The following is a 22778-nucleotide window of genomic DNA, read 5'->3' as shown; positions in this document are numbered from 1 at the left end:
TGATGAGGCCTAATAGACAGAAACATGTCCATATTGGTCTCTTACCTATGAAAATCAGATTTCCCTCTAAGCATATAAATTAACTGTAGTTTCTTATTTTCTGGAGAGTTACTAAGAATTGCCACTAGGTTTTTGTTGTCTTTAACCAACTGAGGGGGAAATTTCAACTAATTAGGAATTACTTTATGTACAGCATTCAATACACTACTTTTTCATTCATATATTAATAGATGACATTTTATTCACAATTACTGCTTTAGAAGTTGTTTTTAATGTTAAATACTGAAAAACTTCTAATTCTAATTGATTATAAACAAACTATTTATGGAACACCAATTTTTTTTCAGAAGTTTTGGAAACAGTTTTAATGCGATTTCTTACAGATGCAAAACATCCACATACAAACAAGAAATAAAGGGGGGAAAAAAACAATTAAAGAGAATATATTTTATTTTATTTTATTAATATACTACTATCATCAATACATTATTAAAATTTCAAATATCACCTTAAGGCTTTTGATGATATCTGCTGATACCTTTGTACAATAAAGCTTCACAACCATCCAATAGCAAAGATGTAGCAGTTACTTAACAAAAAATAGTTAAGAGATAAAAGATATAAAAGTTAACAGCTGTATCTGTTCCTATGAAACTTCTCATTATCCAAGAACAGCTACATGAAAAACAACTCATAACAAAAACTTTTTATTATGGTCCCATAAATTGCTCCATTGCATTTCACTGGTCCAAATCACAGGAAAATATTTGAATATTTACTCCTCCATTGCCAAATAAAATTTATAATAAATATTTATGTATCATCTGAACAGTTATGTACAATAACTAGTTTTATTTTTGTTGTTGTTTTTTTTTTTTTGTTCTTGAAAAAAAAAATATGGTAAAATGATTTACAAATTTCAGTGTTAACATAAAAGCAAAATTATAACAAATTACTTTTTTCATAATGGCAAGGGTTTGAAAAAGACAATAGCTATGAAAATGTTAATGGTACAAATGCAAATAAAATCCTATATGTAATAACATAACATAATATAACAGGTATATTCCTGAGATTAGTAAAACAATTAACCTTGTGCAATAATATTAGAATTCATATAGTGGTTACTGTTTTTCAGAAGTTAATTATTATGATGGAAATTACACAAAAACTGTTTTGGAAATTTTCATCAATATTACCATATATGAAATTCCAAAATAGACACGTTTATTTTAGGTGTAAAATTTATGCCACAGATGAAATTGCAAATTTTATTTGTTTATATTTTGCCTTGTTTTTCAGTTACTTGTTTTGAACCTATAATCCTGAGTCCTTAGTCCAATAAAATATTAATTCTTTGTACATGTTAACTTGAAAAAGTATAAAGAAATTTAAAACATTTTACTCTTGCATGTCATCATATGTGGAAATTGAAAACTTAATATTTTAAGGCAAGTACCTTTCTGTCATAACATAACTTTATTCTTTCACTGCACAAGTTTTTATAGTATTATTCTAATAGCAGAAGAAACAAGGAAATAATAAAAGCAGTCTGTGTATGATCATCATCATTTAACATCCATTTTTCATGCCAGCATGGGCTGGGTGGTTTGACAGGATCTAGCAAGCCACAGGACTACATCACACACCAATATTATCTTTGGCATGAGTCCTATGGCTGGATGCCCTTCCTTATACCAACCAGTGTGCATAATGAAAGAAATTTAAAAGCTAACATTATGGATACAGCAATTTATAGAGACTTAACAGTTATGCTAGACAATGCATTATCACAATTATAAATATAGATTTTCTTTTTCTCTTTCAAGTAATTATTTTTAGTATCTGAAATACATAATAGTATTTCTCTAGTTTAAAAAAAAATCTATATTCACCTGAAACTCTCAAGCCCTATCAACTTTTATTGATATTTTTTCATTTTATCATTATTCCATTGACTGAGTGATCAGTTTTGACAGATTAATCTTCTGATAGTTCAATGCACAACTTTTAACATTATTATTAACTACATGCACACTGAAAGAACAATCCACAAAACTCTCTGAAATCTATAGGTACCAATAAACTGTAAATATAAATGCATGCTCATATTTTGGGCCATGAATCAACTTGGTAAACTACCAAATAATAGATATTCAAGAAAAATGTTAAAAACCTGGAATGTGAATCAGTTCCAGGACATAAAATGGAGAAAAAAATTATCAATAATAAGCATTATTATATAGGTCATTGCATATTTTGTGAATAAACAGATTTTAAATAAAAAGTAAGAAATATATGAAGTTACAATTCATAAATTGAAAATATCTTCAAATTTTTTGCAGATGTACTGCTATTTGAGAAGAAAACTTTTAAGAACAAATAAGTGGCCCAGACTTTAACTAAATATCTCTCTTCTTTTCCAGCCCCAACATGGAAGCTTTGAATTTACTGCAAATAATGAAAAAGCATACCATGTTTTTGTTGTCTTTAACCACAGGGATCTGAGATTGAAACCTTAAATGTCACCAGGTCCTTCATGTTTAAAATAAGAAAAGAACTCCTGGATTTTAGCAGGAATATTTTCTGTAGCCAAAAGAAAAACATTCTTGACTGTCAGACATTGTCAGAAAAATCAGGTTTGTCCAGTAAGTCCAGGACATCATCAATGACAATCTTGGCAAGTCAATGAGGGCCATTACTAATCATTTTCGTGTGTCATAGTCAACGATTAGATGCACAAAGACAGATACAAATCCTATATTATGATAACAGGGCAGTTCATGTCTGATAAAAACAAGAACTATCTGAGTCAATTGAAGAACTTGCTGAACAAACTCAAGTAACCCGAGGAGCCAAACATGCTCTGATTCTCAGATGAGAAGAGTTTTGTCCAAAATCCAAAAGTGAAGAGGGAGAATGATAGCTGGCTCTGTATCAGCCCTACTGAAGTCCTCACTGTTATGCACACCAAGTTCCTATCATCTGTGATGGTCTTTGGGAGTCATGAGAAATGAGGGCCATGTCATGCCTTCTCACTTTTTCCTGCAAGATATTAAGATTAATGTGGCAGCTGACATCGAGACAACAGAGACAGTTGTCAAGCTTTGGATTAAGAGAGTTGCTACGGGGAGGTGTACGTGTTCCAGCAAGACTCAGCTCCCTTTCATACAGCTTGCATAACACAGGAGTGGATGACCAAAAATTTTCATACTTCTATTTAGCCTCCTAGCTCTCCTGGTTTAAACTCTCTGGGCTAAACCTTTGGGGCACCATGAGAGGGAAGCCAACAAACCTGCCCATGATACCAAGGATTTGTTGATGTCTGTTGACCTAAGGATGTTATGGCCAAAATGAATAATAATCACCTGATCAATGCATTTAGAAATTTCAGAAGCCATATCAAGGCAGTAATTGAGGCTGATGGCAGTTTTATTGAATAGCCTTTCGCTATATATATGTAAGAATGTTCACCAAATTCTATGAAAATATATTTGTTTTTCTAATAAACAATTTTTGTTTTCTTTAAATTAAAATTTTGGTCTCAAATAGCTGATGCACTCTGTATGCATTTTAACAATGAAAAAAGCAAAAGAATACATTGCTCATATATCTTTTGTGTTGAGCAATAGAAAACTTAAGCATCCATAATTTGATAATAAAATGAAAATATGTTGTATCTTGGGAGGTTCATTTTGCCAATAAAAATGCATGCTCACATTATATTTTACTTCTTTTAATTTTTTCTAGTAAATTAATTAACTAATTAACCAATTAACTAATTGATTGTTTAACTAAACATTTGAACAATTAATCAATCATTTGATTTGTCAAGAGTCCCTTTGTCAATATCCTTGAGCGCATCACCTCATTGCTCCTGGTCTGTTAAACCTGAGTATACTAAGGTTTATTATTGTATATTTACACTTTTGAGAATGTGTGTGAGCAGCTGAGTGTGTGCGTATATGTTTTTCATTAAATTTTTTTTTTTGTTTTGTTTGGTTAGTCTCTCTTTACACAGATTATGTATGTGCATATGTGCATGTTTTATTTTGAACATGATTTACAATAACATATATATGTGTGCTAAGTATTGTCATGTGTAATTTAATGGATAAGTGAAAAAAAAATCCAAATATTTAAAAAAAAAAAAAAGACCTCTCCCAAACAAAACATTTGTAAGTACAACTTTCATCTCCAAAAACCTGACAAAATCACATGTTCATTTATCATTCAAATTGGAACCATCTGGAAAAGTTTTTCACATATCTGAAACTCAAAAGATTTATCTCCTGTGTGTGATCTCATATGTACATTAAGGCTAGAATTATGGGAAAAATTTTTCCCACATAGTTCGCAGTGAAATGGTTTTTCTTCGTTATGTGTCCTCATATGCTTTGTTAGATGGGAATTCTGTGAAAAACCCTTTCCACACATTTGACAACTAAACGGTCTTTCGCCAGTGTGTATTCGCATGTGTTTTGTTAGATGTGAATTTTGAGAAAAATCCTTTTCACATATCTCACAATGAAAGGGTCGCTCCCCAGTATGGGTTCTGAGATGTTGTGTGAGGTAAGAATTTTGAGAAAAGTCTTTGCCACATACTTCACAGAGGAAAGGTTTCACCCCAGTATGTATCCTAAGATGTTTGTTGAGGGTAGAACCATCTGAAAAATCCCTCCCACAAACCCCACAAGAGAAAGGTCTTTCACCAGTATGTGTCCTCATATGTTGGGTGAGATTAGAACTGTGAGAAAAATTCCTCCCACAAATTTCACAGTGGAAAGGTTTCTCTCCTGTATGTACTCTCATATGTTTAGTTAAATTGGAGCTCTCTAGAAAGTCTTTCCCACAAACCCCACAGAAAAATGGCCTTTCCCCAGAGTGTATTTTCATATGTCTTGTAAGATTGATGTTTCTTAAAAAGTCTTTGCCACATGTCTCACAATGAAAATGTAATTCTTCTGTTGATGATCTCTCATTACTTTTCTCATGTGATCTCAAGGGTAAATCTTTTCCTTCAAATTCGCTGTGAAAAGAATCTTTTCCATTGCAAATTTCCATGTGCACTCGAATATGCAGTAGATGGTTTTTGGTCAATCTTTTTACATTAAATAAAAATTGAAGACCCTATTGCTAAAAGTGCTTAAGTCACATTAATTTGCGTGTGACTAAAGCACTTTTAGAACTAGGGTCTTCAATTTAATCAATTTTTCACAAATGTAATTACAATTGACAAACTCTCAGTCTTTTCTTTTTTATTAAGAAGAAAATGATCTTGACTGAACTGTGTAATCCCATAACATTAATTCTTAGTTTGTAACTAGGATTTTTTTTTTTCATACAATATTGTGAAATTCAAACATATTCCATAAAACTGGAAATCTATTGATATAAGCTGTCTTCACTTGTGAGTTCTGAAAAAAACAATAAATAAATACCAATAAGTCATTCAATAGATACTATTCAATTTCAGATATTCACACACAAAATAATAGGTTTTCTTCAACAAAAAATGCATAGTACAGTAATTATAAATACACATAAAACAAGAGGAAATACACTGTTTTAAACTTCCAAAAACAGAAAATAGAAACATACCAATCAAAAGCTTATATGATTGTTCAATTAGCAAACAGCATCTAAATTTCCCCCAAAATCACAGTCATTTTTTTTAAGGACACATTGGATAATGCTAGAATGATTTTGGCAATAGATCTGTTCAATAAGGGTTGACCTGAGATTAAATAATAACAATTCCATACATGCTACAGCAATTTTTCTTTCTGTAGGTTACTTAGTGATGAATACTCATTTTTATTAAACACTACCCTTACATATGTCTAATGTTACATTCAAGATTTAAAGAAAACAAACACAGATTAAAGTTAAAATGCTACTTGGAAATTTACTACAATAACACTTAATAAGGTACAAAATATACAATATTATACAATACAAATGTTATTCCACAAGGAAATGATAATCATTAATATTGCTGGCCTGTTTTGAATGTTCACACTATAATATATCCAGAAAAGTGAATAGAATATACACAAATAATCACCAGTAACAGTCCAGTTGATGCTCAATATACATTCACTAATGATGAATCCAACCTCTCCTGATATCAGATCAGCACTCTCCTCATTTCGCATGTTCTCATGAGTTTTCTCTGTCCACTGCCCTTTTTAAAGGCTATTTTTTTCCTTCTTTCTTTTTCTCACAGCATGGACAATCCAAATTTTTTTTTTATCTTTCTCTTTCTTTTTGTTTTAAAAAGGACTTAGTTTTTTTATTCCCTTTTTCTTTTTTTATTTCGAATGCATGGAATGATGTTCGTGTCACATGAATGTTGAATCAAAATTTTCTTTCATGTTCGTAACACTAAGAAAAGCAAACTCTGCCAAGGTCTTCTAACTAAATATTGACCTACAATAATTTCAATAAAATATTAATCATACTGTCACACAATATTTCAAGTTGAACACATTTTTAATCTATTCCGGATAAATTAGTAATAATTTTTCAAGGGTATTGTTTATCAATCCATTTTTTCTGCTGATTCCAAAAATGAAATTATTTTTATGTTTCATCAACAGTCAACTTTCCATTTTATATTATATTCAGTATTATTATAATGCTCCGCTACTAAATGTATGTCTAATTTTCTCTTTCAGACCAATTACTAAGTTCTGCTACTTTCAGGATGGCTACTAGAGTATGTAAAAATTCTCCAGATACATTTTGATATGTGTGGTTATTATATTGGAAAAAAGGAGGTATTACATAAGATCATGAAAAGTGCCAAATTGTGGATAGCGTACAAACCCCATTTCAGAATGCCCATGGGTGACCAGGACAAACTATGGGCCCCACATGTGATATGTAGAAGCTGTCAATCTACTCTAGAAGGATGGTTAAGCGGTACAGGAAGGTCAATGCCTTTTGTCATTCCAAGGGTATGGAGAAAGCCAAAGAACCATCACGATGACTGTTACTTTTGTATGATCAATGTGACAAAGTACAGAAAAGTGAAAGGAAGACAAGCTCTTCAGTATCCAGACATACCATCATCTAGAGCACCTGTCCCACATGACAGTTTACGAGTACCACTACCACCAGAAAATATTTCATCTGAAGAGTCAACAAGTAGCAGCAGCCAAGAAATGGAGGAAGTTTTAGTATCAAGAACTTCGAAACCTCATTTTCCAAATCAGAGTGAGCTAGATGATTTTATCAGGGATCTGGGTCTAAGTCAGGAGCTGAACTTCTTTCATCAAGGCTGAAGGAATGGAATCTACTGGGGGAAGACTGCAAGACATATGTGTACTGGAAACGTGATGAAGAATTTCAAATTTACTATGAAAATATTAATATATTATTGTAAAGGTGTGATTGGTTTGTTTACTGCAGAATGGCGACTGTTCATAGATAGCTCAACACAAATTCTCAAAGCAGTGTTGCTCCACAATAGAAATAAATATCCTTCTTAGCCCCTTGCACACTCCATACAGAAGAAAGAAAATTACGATAATATCAAAGAACTTCTCGACAAAATAAATTACGCTGAGTTCAAGTGGGATGTTTGTGGTGATTTCAAGATGCTTGCCTTCTTGCTTGGCTTGCAAGGGGGATACACAAAGTATTCATGTTTCCTTTGCTTATGGGACAGCAGAGCTGATGATCATCATTACAAGAGAGTACATTGGCCCCCACAAGTGGAACTGCAGCCAGGAATATTAAAAGTTCTCAAACAGCCTCTAGTAGATTCCAATAAAATCTTATTACCCCCACTTCATATCAAACTCGGATTGGTGAAACAGTTTGTGAAGGCCTGAGATTATAGAGAAGCTTTTCAAGAAATTTGTCTTATGTTTCCAAAGCTATCTGAGGCTAAGATTAAGGGTGGCATATTTGTTGAGCCCCAAGTAAATGCAATGTTAAATTAGAAGAAACTGGAAAGAGTGATGACAAAAGCTGAAAAAGAAGCTTGGTGTGCATTTTGTGATGTAGTTCGTGGATTCCTAGGAAATCACAAAGATCCTAATTACAAACAGCTGGTAGCTAAGTTTATTGAAAACTTCAAGAAAATGGGTTATTGAATGTCCTTAAAGGTTCCTTTTTTGCACTCTCACCTAGATTTTTTCCCCGAAAACTTGGGTGATGTCAGTGAGGAGCATGGTGAGAGATTTCGTCAGGACATCGAATTATGGAAAGAAGATACCAAGGACGATGGGATACTGCTATGATGGCAGATTATATATGGTCTCTAGTCAGAAGAAATGAAGATATACACTCCAGAGAATCTCGATCATCAAAGCACTTCTCATCTTAAGAAAAGAATTATCAAGGCATTTACAGTGCAGGGTTTTATTGTTTCTTTTTGTTCTAACTAATATTATACTTCCTAAATACCTTTCAATATATGAAAAAGTATTAAATGTTGTGTGATTATCCTTTACAATACTAGAATAGATTGAACTAACAATGTGCTGTAGAGAAAACTTACACATATAATGAGCAAATATGAAATTAGGAATAAATAAATAACTATCGATGTTACGTCAAAACGAATGTGATTTTTTAAATTTAGTGGCAAAAAATGCATATATGAACATTAAAAAATACAAATAAACAAAACATGTGTTACATTGTGTAATTAATTGTTGATAGATATCATTAATACATAAAAATATTAATAAAAGTGAAAGTGCATGATTAATTGGTGAGAGTGTTGCACACACATTCACAAGATTATGGTTTCAATTCCCAGACTAACAGTGCCTTGCATTTTTTTTTATAGCAAAACACTTCAGCTCCTGTAGCGCCAGTTCACTCTGTTGTAAATGGGTAACTCTGTAACAGACTGGCATCTTGTTAAGGGTGAACATTTGCCTGCCTGTCTGCCTAGCCAGAAGGGTGGCATCATTCAGAAGCTACAACAATGTGAGGAAGTGCATTGAACCAGTGGTGTATAACATCTGATAATCTGGTCAATATAATGACCATTAACATGGCACCTAATATATCACAATTTAAATATTAATTTTTACATATTATATGCAGACATAATTAAAAACATCAGATAAAATTAATCAAGAGACAAACTAATTCAGTTAAATTCCTGAGACAGCTAACAGAAATTTGAGAGATACCTATGCTATTCTGAACCTGTACTGTATACAAATGATATCTTTTTATCTGCATATATTTCCATAAATGTGAAAACTCCTTTCCATAGCCTTGAATCATAGACAGCCTTTTGTTAGAAATCCTGCAACATTGTTATATTGGTCACTATTTAGCCCATTAGTTTTGTAAACAGATAGGTTAAATAGTGCTCATTCTGCCAAAATCATATTTTTCATACAAGAATAAATCTTAAATTCATTAGCAATTTTAAATGATAATGAAAAATTTTTAATACTCCAGTTAATTTAATTATTTTACGTTAGCAAATTATAACTGTAATCAATATCCTCAGAAATAACTATTTTATGATATTAACTACAGTTACCCAATGATGAATAAATTTGTTTTACAATGAACTCACGATCATTTAATGTTCAACTCTATACCATGTTATGCAAAAATCTGAAAATATCAAAATTGTAACTTGTCCTCAATAAAACTCAACCATCTAAAACAACAATTTCAATATTTTCTTTATGAATAAGTTAAATGAGGGTCAATGCCCATGACTTACAACTGTTGAAGGCCCTCTCTTGAACTAGTCAGAAAAATGCACTTTATTTCAGTCTGAATATCTGTACATAAGTGTCTAAAGGGTAAAATGTGGGCTGAAAGTGACTTCCATAAGGCTAGTTCTGAAAGATTGTAATGAGTAATGTGTTTAACAAAAGAACTAGAAAATGAGGCATGATGGGAATGAGGAGAGGAGAAATGGATGTGTCAGAAAAAGCCTGGATGGAAAGAGTATGCAGTTTAGCTGGTTTGCAGAAAACAGGTATCATAATATGTAGTTTGGTGGTTGCTAAGAAAAATTATCTAATGTATCCTGTCTTTTTGTAAGCCAATGGATGTAGTTTAGGATAGATTTGGCTGTTATTTCTAGTTGACAAATGATCATTTAGAAGCTCCCTCATCATTTTTGGTGAAGAAGAAAACTGTTCACTGCTACATTGAAAGTTACTACACTCACCCATTTTTTTGATAGACTAGAACATCTTGCCTATATATCTTAGGCGAGTACTATATTTAATAATGACAATAGCCATGATACTTCACATCAGTAGCATCTTACAGAAGAGACTGATGGGTAGATTTAGTAAAACTGTATCAATGAAATTCAAACGCTCAGCCAATGAAGGACCATGTAAGCAACTAATCTTGCCATGTTCTCTTAAACCCACAACTGACTGAATAACCATTAGCAAGTGGTCTTCCTTGTAATAAAGTTGTCTTCCCTTACACATGCTGTATAATATATACGCACACAGAAAACCTGGGCAAAATAAAATGAGTTTGCTACATACAATTTAAGAAAAAAGGTGAACAATCTGATGTGTTACTTAAATTATTGCCATATACTAACCCAGTTAGAATATGGTGCCAGGAATATTGGTTGAATTGAATTGGTGACTTCATCAATACATATATTACATGTGCTAATAGTTTTTTGATGATCCTATTTTCATTGTTAGTAATGTGGTTAATAGAGAGTCACAAATGAATTCCAATCTTGCTGATGTACTTTAATGACTGTTAATGAATATTATCAAATAGGTAAATATCAACTCTTGGCATCTAACCCTTTCTCTGATATTAACTTGCCTGACAAATAGCACTTATTGCAGGAGGATTTTAGAGTTTCTGATGGTTAGTGAGAAGAATGAGTCAGCTGATAAAAATTAAAATTGCATTATTATTACACATTGTTAGTAAACAAGATAAGGATACTTGGGGCAATTTCAAATATTAAAAGGCCTTAGTGAAAATATGCATGAGAATGCCAGAGATAATGTTGACAATTTCTGTGCTCCTAAAATTCATCTCTTTGATGCTAGGGACAGGTTCCTTTACTCTGAAGAGCATGATAGAGATATTGATGAATATCCAATAGATCTGAGGAAACAGACTGAACTCCATATATATGTTAGTTTAGCAATTTGACTGGCCAATTGCTTTTGCATACATTGACCCTTAGTCTGGATGATATCTCATTAAGATGCAAATTTAAGGAAACTCATCATTTTGAACTGGTTAAAGCTGTAGCTATTGTAATGAAGAGCCAAAAGGAAGCAACAGAAGCCCAAGGTAGTTGCTTTTGAATATGCCAGTATTCACAGATGTTGTAAATACAAAGCTGTCAGAAAGCCCCAAATACGTATATAAAAGAAAAAAAAGAAGAAAAATTAGTGCAGGTCATAGATATGGAGTTCAGTTTTGTCCTTTACATCACAAAGAGTATTATAAATGTGATAACTCAGGCTATTTTGTGTATGCTGCTCCGCCAAAAAATAAACATAAAATCAAATAATTTAATTATCCTAAGAAAACAGATACAATGTTTATTGACATACTAGACAGAGACAACACTTGATGGGTGTGCATAGTGCCAGTTAAAAGTATTAAACATGAGGTTGTGTTAGGCACATATGCATAATGCAATGTTACCATTGACAATTTCTGAACAGCTATTGAAAGTCATAACGAATATAGAATAAAAACCTCTTTTCAGATCATATAGTGACACTTGTAGAATGACCAGTGGTATAAGTACAGAGACTGCACTGTTTTTATGCACTTCATAGCAAATGTGTCTAATTTAAGAAACCAGTGACTGGAGTTAAAATTGTACAAGTCTTGAATTACTTCAAAAGGTTGAAAGAACTTAAAACAGAAAACACAAAGTCTCAAAAATGTATTAGAAAAAATTTGCCGGTGTCTTTGCAGCATTCCAGAAGCATTAAGAAAAGCTGTGACACAATAACTAAAATCCAAAGAAATACTATAATACAGTGTGCATAAGCCTTGATTCAATAGATTTTAACTGAGATACTTAAAATAAATATTACTTCAAATATACAATTTTGCAAGCTTCAGTTAAAATGCCATCTCCTAAGATTTCACAGTATTGAAAGCACAGATATCTTATCTAATAAATGAAGAAGAGTAGCAAATTAATATCATTCAATTCCATAGGCAAGATTTGCTAACAACAGTTTTCCTTTCAAAGTGAAATCAACTTCTGGGTTGTTCCAAGCAACTTTGGAACATTTGTTTGAAAGTATGCAATGTGTATTTGTGGTTATAGACAATATAATGATGTTTTATGAATCAAAGGTTGAACACTGCAAATGTTTACAAGGTATTTTACAATATAGAGACAGCGGTTAAAACTTGAATTCAAAGAAACTTAGCTATGAGTTACATGAGTAAAATATGTTGAATATCTGCTAACCAAAGTAGTAAAACTGCAACTATTTTTTTTTTTTTTCATCTAGTTTCAACTCACTAGCTGTGGCCATGTTGGGGCACCGCCATTTGGTGTTGCTACATAATTTTACTTCACGAATGCTTTTTAGCAATTGACATTTGGTGCATGAGAGAGTTTGATGCAGCTGCCCTCATTTGCACCTCCTGCCGCGAAGTTGGTTCATCTGGGACACCTTACAGGAAGAGGTCCAGCTTTATTGTGAAGACACTTACATCCACCCCATGCAGGTCTCTCAGGTCCTTCGGGAGGATATTGAAGAGCTGTGGACCTCTGAAGCCTAGGCTATTGCAGTATCTTGTCCTACATCTTGATGGCAAATTTGGAGTCTTTGACACTATACAGTGGTGCCCAGTTCTAGTACCTGTGTAACTCTCGATGCTATTCATACAACTGTTTACTGATTCCAGTGGAGTCAGATTATTAAACATGGTGACATACCTGGTCAAGATTATTCTACATCTGTGAAAATGAGAACCTCTGAGAAAGTTTACAGAAGATCAAAAGCATGACAACAGGCTAAAGTTGAGCAAAAAATGTTTGAACCAGAATAACTATTACTATTTCACTTTGACATAATAAAGTCTGTACTATGAAAGTAAATTCACAGTTGGCACAGTTTCACAACAAGCAAACTATCCAACTGTATAAGCATCAAAAAATTTTTTTAAAAAGAGCTAAGCCCAGTAGTTTTGGGGGCCGAGACTTTTCACAAGCATGTGTATAGTTTTTCATTCGTAGGAGAGACAGACAATAAACCCTTCTAAATATTCTGCACAAACTCCTTACAAGTTCCTTCCAGGGTTGCAGAAAATTAGGTATAGACTGTGCAAGTATGACTGCACATCAAAATATGTACAAAGTGATAACTGCAAATACACTGGTCTTTCACTCATAAGACAAACTTGATTTAAAATTGATTTATCACCAACAAATCAATTTTAAATCAATGATGAATGACACAAAAATTGCAGAAATGAAAGCCGAGACTGCTAATGATAATTAACTGGCTGAATAAGTACAAATTCTAGAACAGGACTGACCCGAAAAACACTGTCTATTACCAGAGGTTATTACAAGTTTCAGGGACTGCAAAGATAAATTAACACATGTCCAGGGAAATATTAGTCAACAAATACAAAATTATTGTTCTTCTGGTAACAAAACAACAAATGCTTAATTTATTTAGATGACTTGCAGTACCTAGAGAAAGAGAATTAATGTATTGGCCTAGGATATCAACAGATATCACTGAACTGGTTGACAAATGTGGTATGGGTATACAGCATCAGAGAAGCCAGTAAAGAAGAGATGCTTGAATCAATACCAGTACTGGAATTACTAGGACCAACAGTTAGAGCAGATTTGTTTCATTTACAAGAACTTTCAGTTTTTCATTCTTGTGAATTACTACAGTGGGTTCACTGAATATAGTGAACCATCAGACACAAAAAAACAAAACATCACAAACCACTGTTAATTTCAGTTTATAAGACATGGTCTTCCAGTGAAACCTGGTAGACAACTACTTGCAATTTAGCAGATAATTGTTCAATGTATTTTCCAATATTGAGAAGTTTGAGCACAACACTTCAAGCAAAGAGTGGTCCCACACTCTCCTAGACACATATCAGAAAGAGCTATTGGAATTTTGAAATCACTGCTACTGTAAGTAGATGATCCATATCTTACACTTTTAGACTACACATTAGTTCAGCATTTGGTCTAAAACCTAGAACCTTATTGTCTATCATTTAACTTCAGTTGAAATCTGATATATCTCACAACCTTGTCTATTCATAGAGTGAGTAAAGGCTAAAATGTATTTTAAAAGATCGGCCAACAATCTATCCCCATTAAAGACAGAGAACTTTGTAAATGACTATCAGTGAGCATGACTGGGTAACTGTAAATGTAACCAAATAGGTTGGTAAAAAAAAAAAGTTATATAATGACAGAGTGAGAAAAGTTACCATTGAAACATGTTGAAATAAACCTTTATCCAATAACCTGCACTTAGCAAATAGTAATGTTGACAAGTCTAATGATGCTGTTTCATATGTGGTGGAAGAATTAACCATAAACCATTTTAACTAACAAAAAAAGTTATCGATGTTAGATGTGCATCCAAAACCTTGTTGTATTGTTAAATTGTTATATTTGGAACTTGGAAATGCTGTGAAGTAACACAGAATCTGGTGAACCAATTTTTTTGTTTTTAAATACCATAAACAATACACAATCTGTTGAAAGGAAATGGGATGGTAAAATTCTGGTTAGGCAAGATAGTGATTTGAAGTCACAATACTGACCTAAACTGAACAACAGGTGATCAGTTCAAATATCTTCAGTTCTGAGTATAAATCCTGCCAAAATTATCAGCCTTTCATCTTTCCACAATCTGTAAGAAATAAAAGTCATTCCAATAGCATATCCAAAGAGAAATTTTAAAAAAACTAAATCAAATTCTATATTTCAGAAGCTTATTTCAGTAGCTCTTATAATCCTTTATCATACAATGGAATACAAAAAAAAAATCATATTTTCATTAAACATTCAGAAATGTAAGAAAAAACTTGAGTTAATAATTGCTAATACTAATTCTTCTCAAACTGCTCTAAAGATTATAATCTGTCAAGTTTCTGCATAATGTCACCATGTTTAAGAAAAAGACAGTTGATATTTTCACTTGCTTTGATATATTTCAAGATGTGATACATTCAAAAACTTATAATTAAAAATGAGCTAAAATAAATAATTCAAATGATTTATATCAAAAAGGTTATATAAGTGGTAAAGTACAAAGTGATAGTGGCATTTTGTCTATCTTTACATTCTAAGCTCAAATTCTATTGAGGCCAACTTTGCTTTTCATCCTTTCATGGTAAATTAAATAAGTACCAGTTGGGCTGCATTTCATCCGTCTTTACGTTCTAAGTCCAAATTCCACCAAGGTTGAATTTGCTTTTAATCCTGTTCAGGGCCAATAAATGAGTACCAGTCAAGTACTGGGGGTCAATGTAATCAATTAGCACCTCACCAAATTTCAGGCCCTGTGCCTATAGTAGAAAGGATATTATTATTCAACAATGTTTTTGGCAGTGAAGGCTCATGGCCTAGTAGTTTGGATGCTGGGCACACAGCAGTGAAGTTGTGGGTTCTCATCACAGACTGGGTTGCTTTGAGTCCTTGAGCATGTTGTTCCAGTACACTCAGCTGGAAATCTGTACCAGTAGCACATATGGGTTAACCCTGCAAAAGACTGGTATCCCATTCAAAAGAAAGTTTTGTATATTCTGCCCAAACACCTTGAAAATCTGAATGAATTCCAGCCTGAGGAAACCTGCAGGCTCAAAACAGAAGAAAGATACTGCACTAACAACATTGTTAGAGCAGTGGATATAGTGCCTTGTAGTATACCTGTCAACTCTCTATGTTCTGAGTTCAAATCCCAAAGCAATGGATGGGCAGAATTATTAGATTATTGAATAAAATGCCTTGCAGTATTTCTTGCATCTCTTTAAATTCTGAGTTCAAATTCCATTGAGATCAACTTGCCTTTCATCCCTCTAGGGTTGATGAGATAACATATCAAGTACTGTGTTTAAAAATATCAGCTTAACTTCTGTGCAGCCCCTCTCCTAAAAATTTCAGGTCTTGTACCTATATTAGAAAACAATCATTTTAAAGGCAGCAAGCTGGCAGAATTATCAGCATGTCAGGCAAAATGCTTAGTGGAGCAGCATTTCATCCATCATTGCAATCTGAGTTCAAATGCTGTCAAGGTCAACTTTGCCTTTCATCCTTTCGGGGTCGATAAATTAAGTACCAGTTGCATACTAGAGTTGATATAATCGAATGCGCCCCCTAAAAAAAAAATTTCAGACCCTGTGCTTATAACAGAAAGGATTATTATTATTATTATTATTATTATTAAAGCAGCAAGCTGGCAGAATTGTTAGCATACCAAGCAAAATGCTTGGTGGCATTTTGTCCATCTTTACATTCTGAGTTCAAATTACACCAAGATCGATTTTGCCTTTCATCCTTAGCAACATTTCATCCATTTTTATGTTCTGACTTCAACTTCTGCCAAGGTTTACCTTGCTTTCCATCCTTTTGGTGTCAATGAAATAAGTACTGGGTTGCATTGTGCCTTTGAGCATGTTGCTTTTTGATCCTTTAGTAGAAAGGATCATTATTTTATTGTTATTGCTGTTGTTGTAGCCACTATTGTTGTTCACTATACACAATTATATTTTCAGAGTTCTGTGCAGAAGATATTTTTTCAAGACTATATTATGCAAAAAATTTTGGGGAAATTCATTTTACCATCAAGAGAATTCAAAAATATTGGACATCTAACCAATGACGAAGAAGTAGAGGACATAGCCAGGGACATCAGTACAGACATAGACATGTGGCTTGCCACCTTTGCAACAACACTGACAGATGATGAGCATAGAAGTGATACCCAACACCACATAGTCTGCACAGACGTGCAGCTCTTGATGTCATTCGACTTTGAGTTGTACACTGATATGGAAACAGAGCAGAAGGCAATCAAACTGATATCACAAAGCAGGAAGCCCAGTTACTATTTGTGTGGAAATAAGAGCAACTTGAGGACTCTCTGCCCAGAAGAGAAAGAAAATTGACTGAAGAAAGAGGATGATAGAAAACAACAGCAGCAGGTTCCAGAAGCTGTTTCTAGTATATCCTCAATCAACTCCAAGGATAGTAAGAGTGAAAAAAATCACTTCAACCTCGCCATCAAGAGGCTGAGGGGGCTTTCCTCCCAGCAAAGAGCCAAATAGAGACCATAGCTAAGAGTGTAACTCCATTATCACAAGATTATGGAGAGATGGAAACTGGAAATAAGTGGAAAACTACTAAAATACTAAAAAGGGGTAAGAAAAATAAAAATTGAACTTGACCAGAAAATAAAGAAAGACTGGGGAACTCTCATTAAAGGCCCCCATCCCCATGGGTCTTTGGAACTTTACAGTAATTCAAAAGAACAACTCTACCTAGTTGACCAAACACTGGCCCTTATAGGGGACCCAGATACTTTGCTGATTAAAAAAGGAGTTGAGTGATAAGAACTAAGAGCCTATAAATGAAGGACATTTAATAAAAACCAAAGTGGTGGTCTACTAACAGCTTAGGAATTATGCCTTCAGTTCAACTGAACCTTAGCTCTTCATAGCTCAGCTGGGGCTAAAGAAGCTTACAGGCAGCTTTAGAGTGACCAGTTTGTAGAGATGAATGGAACAAAAAGTGGTCAGTCATGGACTGCCTTGAGCCTACTGAGCTGACAGCTTCTCGCCCTTTGTATATGTGGTTTACTTTTGTTTTCATCGCATTATAGACGTGATTAGAATGCCGCAGATTCACAAGATGAATTCTTCTAAGTGAGCCAACCAACAGGAGACCTAGGGGTAGACCAAGAACAAAATGGTTGGATAATATCCACAGTCCCAATTGGCCATGCTTGGAAATCCAACTGGAAAGTGTAATGACAGTTGCTTTTGATGGGATACTATCCCCACAACTCTACCAGGAATAGTAAGTAGAGAAGATGGATGGATAACATTACATGCATGCAGATTCCCACATATTGTCGCTCCTTTCGAGGTATTTTGTTTTTAAATAATGGGCCCTGATGGCAAAAAAGAAAGAATTATTATTATTTTGGATTATTGTTATAATACTGATGAAAATGCCATGCAGTTCAAATACTGCCAAATTTAAATTTGCTTCTCATCCTTCTAAGGTTGATAAAATAACAAAACTAGTCAAGTACTGGGGTTGACATAACTGACTGCCCTCTTCCTTCAAATTTCTAGACTTAACCTATATTAGGGCCAGTGATAACAGTGGTATTTCACAACTGTATAACTACTACATTTCATTACAAAGCTTTTAACAGTTTTGTTTCCTATGTTAGACTTTCCCTCCAAGTTCATTTTAACATATGCAGCTCCATATTTGTTGTATAATATTTCTGATATCAAAATCAGACTGCACTTCAAGGTGGAACTTCACACATCACTTTGAAGTGAACATTAGTTTCACATTTAGGATATTTCTGTAGGCAACCATTGGTCATTGGCTCATTTATGCATATCTAAAAGGCATGGAATAAGGTATACAGAGTTTAGTGAATGGCTCCTGAGTTAATGAGCAAAATTTAATAGTGTCATACGTGGAACAGCCAAATGTACATCCAAGGACAATGCTAGAATAAGCTTTGCAATGTGCACTCCCCACTTACAATTGTTTGCCAAAGACAACCAGAAGTGGTAGCTTACAATGTATGATATATTCTAATTCAGTATTATATCAACACATCAGTTGATGATGATAGTTTTCTGCTACTACTAAAGCACTATTCTGGAAATGTCCTCACTTACTTTCTTTATTACTAAGTTTTTGTGTTTTTCATTGGATTAAGAAATTATGTCCAAGTTATTTGGAATTTGTAAGGCACCCCCAGAATTTAGCACTCTGGGTAATTTCCAGGTTTATCTCATGTGTAGTGGATAAACATTAATCTTACAAGTGAGGAAGCTGGATTTCATACCTGCTGATCTGAATTAGGAGTCAACTGTTCTTTGATCAATGAATTTAATTCTACAAACCCAAGTTCACCTAGCAGCTGGAATATACCAATTATACACTGGTGCCAACCAGAAATGAGATTTATCTCACACTTGTGAACACTGTATAGTCATTGCTAAGTACTAATTTATATTGACACTTCAAGGCTTGTGAGATGGGTAAAGGACTGCTTAGAATTCCGAAAGTAGAATTTGCCTCGTTTGTGTACATGTTAATTTCCACAACACTAAGAACTAGTCTTGGTGGTAACCACAAGATGTGTCTTTCAATAATAAATTGTTAGCCTGCATTCTTACAAAATAAGACATGTACATTCTGATCCAAAACAATTTTCTCAGAGTTTATACACGCAGCAAATTTTGCAGAAAGAAAGAGGGTTTTATACATTGTTTACATTTTTATGCAGAATATGCCATTCATTTTGCATCGTGGACTTAGAAAAGCTAGCTAGAAACTTTCTTTGCACGGAGGAACGGGAGGATATATCTCTGCAAATGTGAAGTAATATAACAAATGGGACTAGTGGGGAAAGAGCAACAAGCTGAGAGGGACACAGCCTGCTAACACCACAAACTGCAAAATATTTTAGATTGGATCTAGAAAACTGGTAAATAACTATTGCAAATAAAAAAAAAGAACTGTCTATATTAGATTTTCCTTCTCTTAAATGGGAAAAAAAATGAGATATTAAAACGCTGATGGAAACTGAACTAACTTAAAATCAAAATATTTCTTATAAACTCAACACCTAATTTCAGAAGAAAGCTTCTGGTGACTTGTACTATTCTTACAACGGCCCGATTAAGACATTTACTGGTGGTTCGACAATGACAAACTCTCCAGAAAACAAATCGTGAAATGAATAATCTTTAAACACAGGTTAAAGTTAAGCTTTAGAACTTGTTACGTAGTTTTCTAATCCCAATTTCGTTGACAAGGTATATCATTCAATTCCAATCAGCTTAACGTCATAAAGGATACCACGAAGAGAATTTCACTATTGATTTGGCTTGAAATTTTTACTGACCCACAAGTAATAGAAGACTGAAACAATTTTAAAATCAATATTAAAATATTTTTCAATGAAAAATATACTTCGCCCAACTACACTGACACCCAAAGTCTTCGATCTTTAAAAACAAGTAAATATATTAAATTATTTTTTTATGTATAACTTCAATATATTCACTCAAGCTTTAATTCTTTAAAAATAAATTCGAAAGAAAATACTGTTAGGATCTTAAAAACAATAATGGCTGGAATACATTCGAGGATGTCACAAAGTGAGTGCCCATCGTCTATGTTATGATTTTTAAGAAAAATAATAAACACGGGTTTTCAGACATAAATACATTCAGTGGCGATTTTTATGAGAAACGTATTTAAGTTGCATAAATTTAATTATTCGGAAAAATTTACGAATGGAAAAGAGAATGTATGATTATTAAGCTATGCTGACCATTTAAGTAAAGGTGGTGGGTGGGGTCATATAATGGACGACCAAGCTTTGCCGTGGGTCAAGTTGTAAACAAATATTTCACTTCGGAGAAGGCACCAATGAATAGGAAAATCTCTCGGTTTCTTACTCTATAAACATTTCTACTGATATATAAAACAGATAACACGAAAAAAACAATTCAAATTCCAAAGCCTACAGTAAACAGAAAACTTTATCAAATTTACAGAACTACGCTTAGGAGCTGACATTTTAATAAACACGATTACAGCCAAATTCTGTTGGATACTTGAATGATTTTGTCGAGTGAAATCATAATTAGCAACCAAATAACGTGAGGATTTAACGCAAATCATATTATTGCCACTAGTTTAAAAAGTAAATAGAACAAAACGATGACTTACTATTTGACAAGAAAATAACGACAGTAAAAATACCGGTATGAAAGTTTCCGAGGAGAGTCCGAGGCTAAGCTGTTATAGTAGTTGTTGTAGTTGTTTACTTTATCTACGGAAGACCAAGAACATCATAAAATTATTTTGCTGACTCGTCTTGGAGATTGTGATAAATGAAAATGACAAATCTATTATTCTCCAATGTATTTTATTTACGTCGTAAATTATGATAAACGCACTTCAAGAAATTATGTTTGTGAACATTATCATGAAAATATTTTACTCTATTTTCTGCCACATCAATAGATTCGACTGAATGATAAATTACAAGTTGGCAAATCGTTTTTAAAAGTGTATTATTAATATTTAAATGTGGCAATTACATTTTTTAATACATTAATTTAAATTTCAAAATGGCGAGAATCATTATTACAAATGCAGTAAAAACCAATTTGGGAATTATAGAAAAGAAAACACTTTGAGGTGGGGGTGACAGTATTTATTGCAAACAGGACTTTCAGACAACTTGAATGTTACTAAGATATTTTGAGATTAGGGAAAAATAAAATTCTCTGGAATAAACAAAATTTTATTTTTGCTGCTCATCACAATGTGAATTAACCTGGGAAAAATAGAGAAAATTATAATTTTGGGTACCTGTATGCCTTAACAACAAAAGCAAGACATGAGATATTTTTCAAGTCTTCATCAATGGCCCAAGTATTAACTGACAATTAGTTTATTCCAAATTAGTAAATGTTGCTCAGTCTCTACAACAGAATCCCTAATTGCATTCCAAATCTTGTCAGCCAAAACATTTTTATTTAATTAATTGTATCTGTTTTCCCTTTGATGTCTTCTTTCACTAATTCCCATCACAAAATGCATACTATCCATATACATTATAAATTCATTCTAGCAGAGCTATTTCTTTTATGTCAGTCAATGCTGATGCTCCACAGTCACTTTCTAAACAAGCTTGTTCTTAGACTTTCATATCCATATTGCATAGCCAACTATCATATTCTAATTCTCCAGCTTTGTGGTTTATATTTAATTTACATACACTTCAAAAGCTACATGTTCATTATGCAATCTACCTGTTGGAACATTTTAATCGTTTTTTCTTTTTTTTTTGTTGGTAACAAAATAATAATCAGTTGCGCCTGTTAATTTTGTATTTCATACTCATTCACAGCACAAATTACATCACTTGCATCATAAAACTTTTATACAATCTCAAGCAAACGACCAGAGAACACACCATGGCCTGCAGTCTTTGACCACACAGTATTTATTTTATCAATTTAAGCATCTGTGTGAAGCTAGAAGAGCTATATAAGAAAATGATAAAAAAAAAGAAAGAAAGAATGGACAGTTAGATGCTGCTGTTGTTGAACTTTTTTGTATCTTCCATGAATTGGAAGATCTTATTTTTGTTGGTAGATCCTTGAGAATGAAATGTACAATTTGGTAACCTTTAAAAGACCAGTTTCAAAGTGTCATCTTTCTCAGGTTGATAACTTTTGAATTGGAACAAATAGTGATAAAGTTTCTTGGTGGTTTCCACTAGAACATAATAGTGATCCTATGCAACATTTTCATAAGATATATTTTAACCTTTTAGCATTTAAACTGGCCATATCCAGCCTAACTGCTTTATGTCCAAACTGGCCAAATCCAGATCTCACACATACGCAACAATGTCATTCTAAAAGTAAACAATCACATCATTGAACACTCAGCTATGAGATAATGCATAATTCTGAGCAATATGAATAAATAACCATTACATCTGACAGAGTAATCTGAATGTTAATGGATTAAAGTAAACTGCACAATT

The 22778-nt window shown here is 33.2% G+C and overlaps 1 protein-coding gene and 1 long non-coding RNA gene across 2 annotated transcripts in view; one reads left to right on the top strand and one right to left on the bottom strand.

Annotated features, from left to right (window-relative positions):
* Positions 1 to 437: 437 nt before the first annotated feature.
* LOC115210709 lies at positions 438 to 21291 on the bottom strand. The gene is made up of 3 exons (XR_004998728.1): positions 20945 to 21291; positions 14773 to 14861; positions 438 to 5417 (listed from the first exon to the last, which is right to left on the bottom strand). It is a non-coding gene; the product is annotated as an uncharacterized LOC115210709 (long non-coding RNA).
* Positions 19807 to 22778, top strand: part of LOC115210853 (zinc finger protein 420-like) — a 47679-nt gene continuing 44707 nt past the window's right edge. Inside the window, exon 1 of the mRNA XM_036502014.1 lies at positions 19807 to 20226. The gene's annotated coding sequence lies outside the window, so the exon portion shown is untranslated. The remainder of the gene's footprint in view (positions 20227 to 22778) is intronic.

This window comes from Octopus sinensis, linkage group LG4 (assembly GCF_006345805.1).
Source record: "Octopus sinensis linkage group LG4, ASM634580v1, whole genome shotgun sequence".
NCBI lineage: Eukaryota > Metazoa > Mollusca > Cephalopoda > Octopoda > Octopodidae > Octopus > Octopus sinensis.
This window is presented reverse-complemented; position numbering and strand designations above follow the sequence as displayed.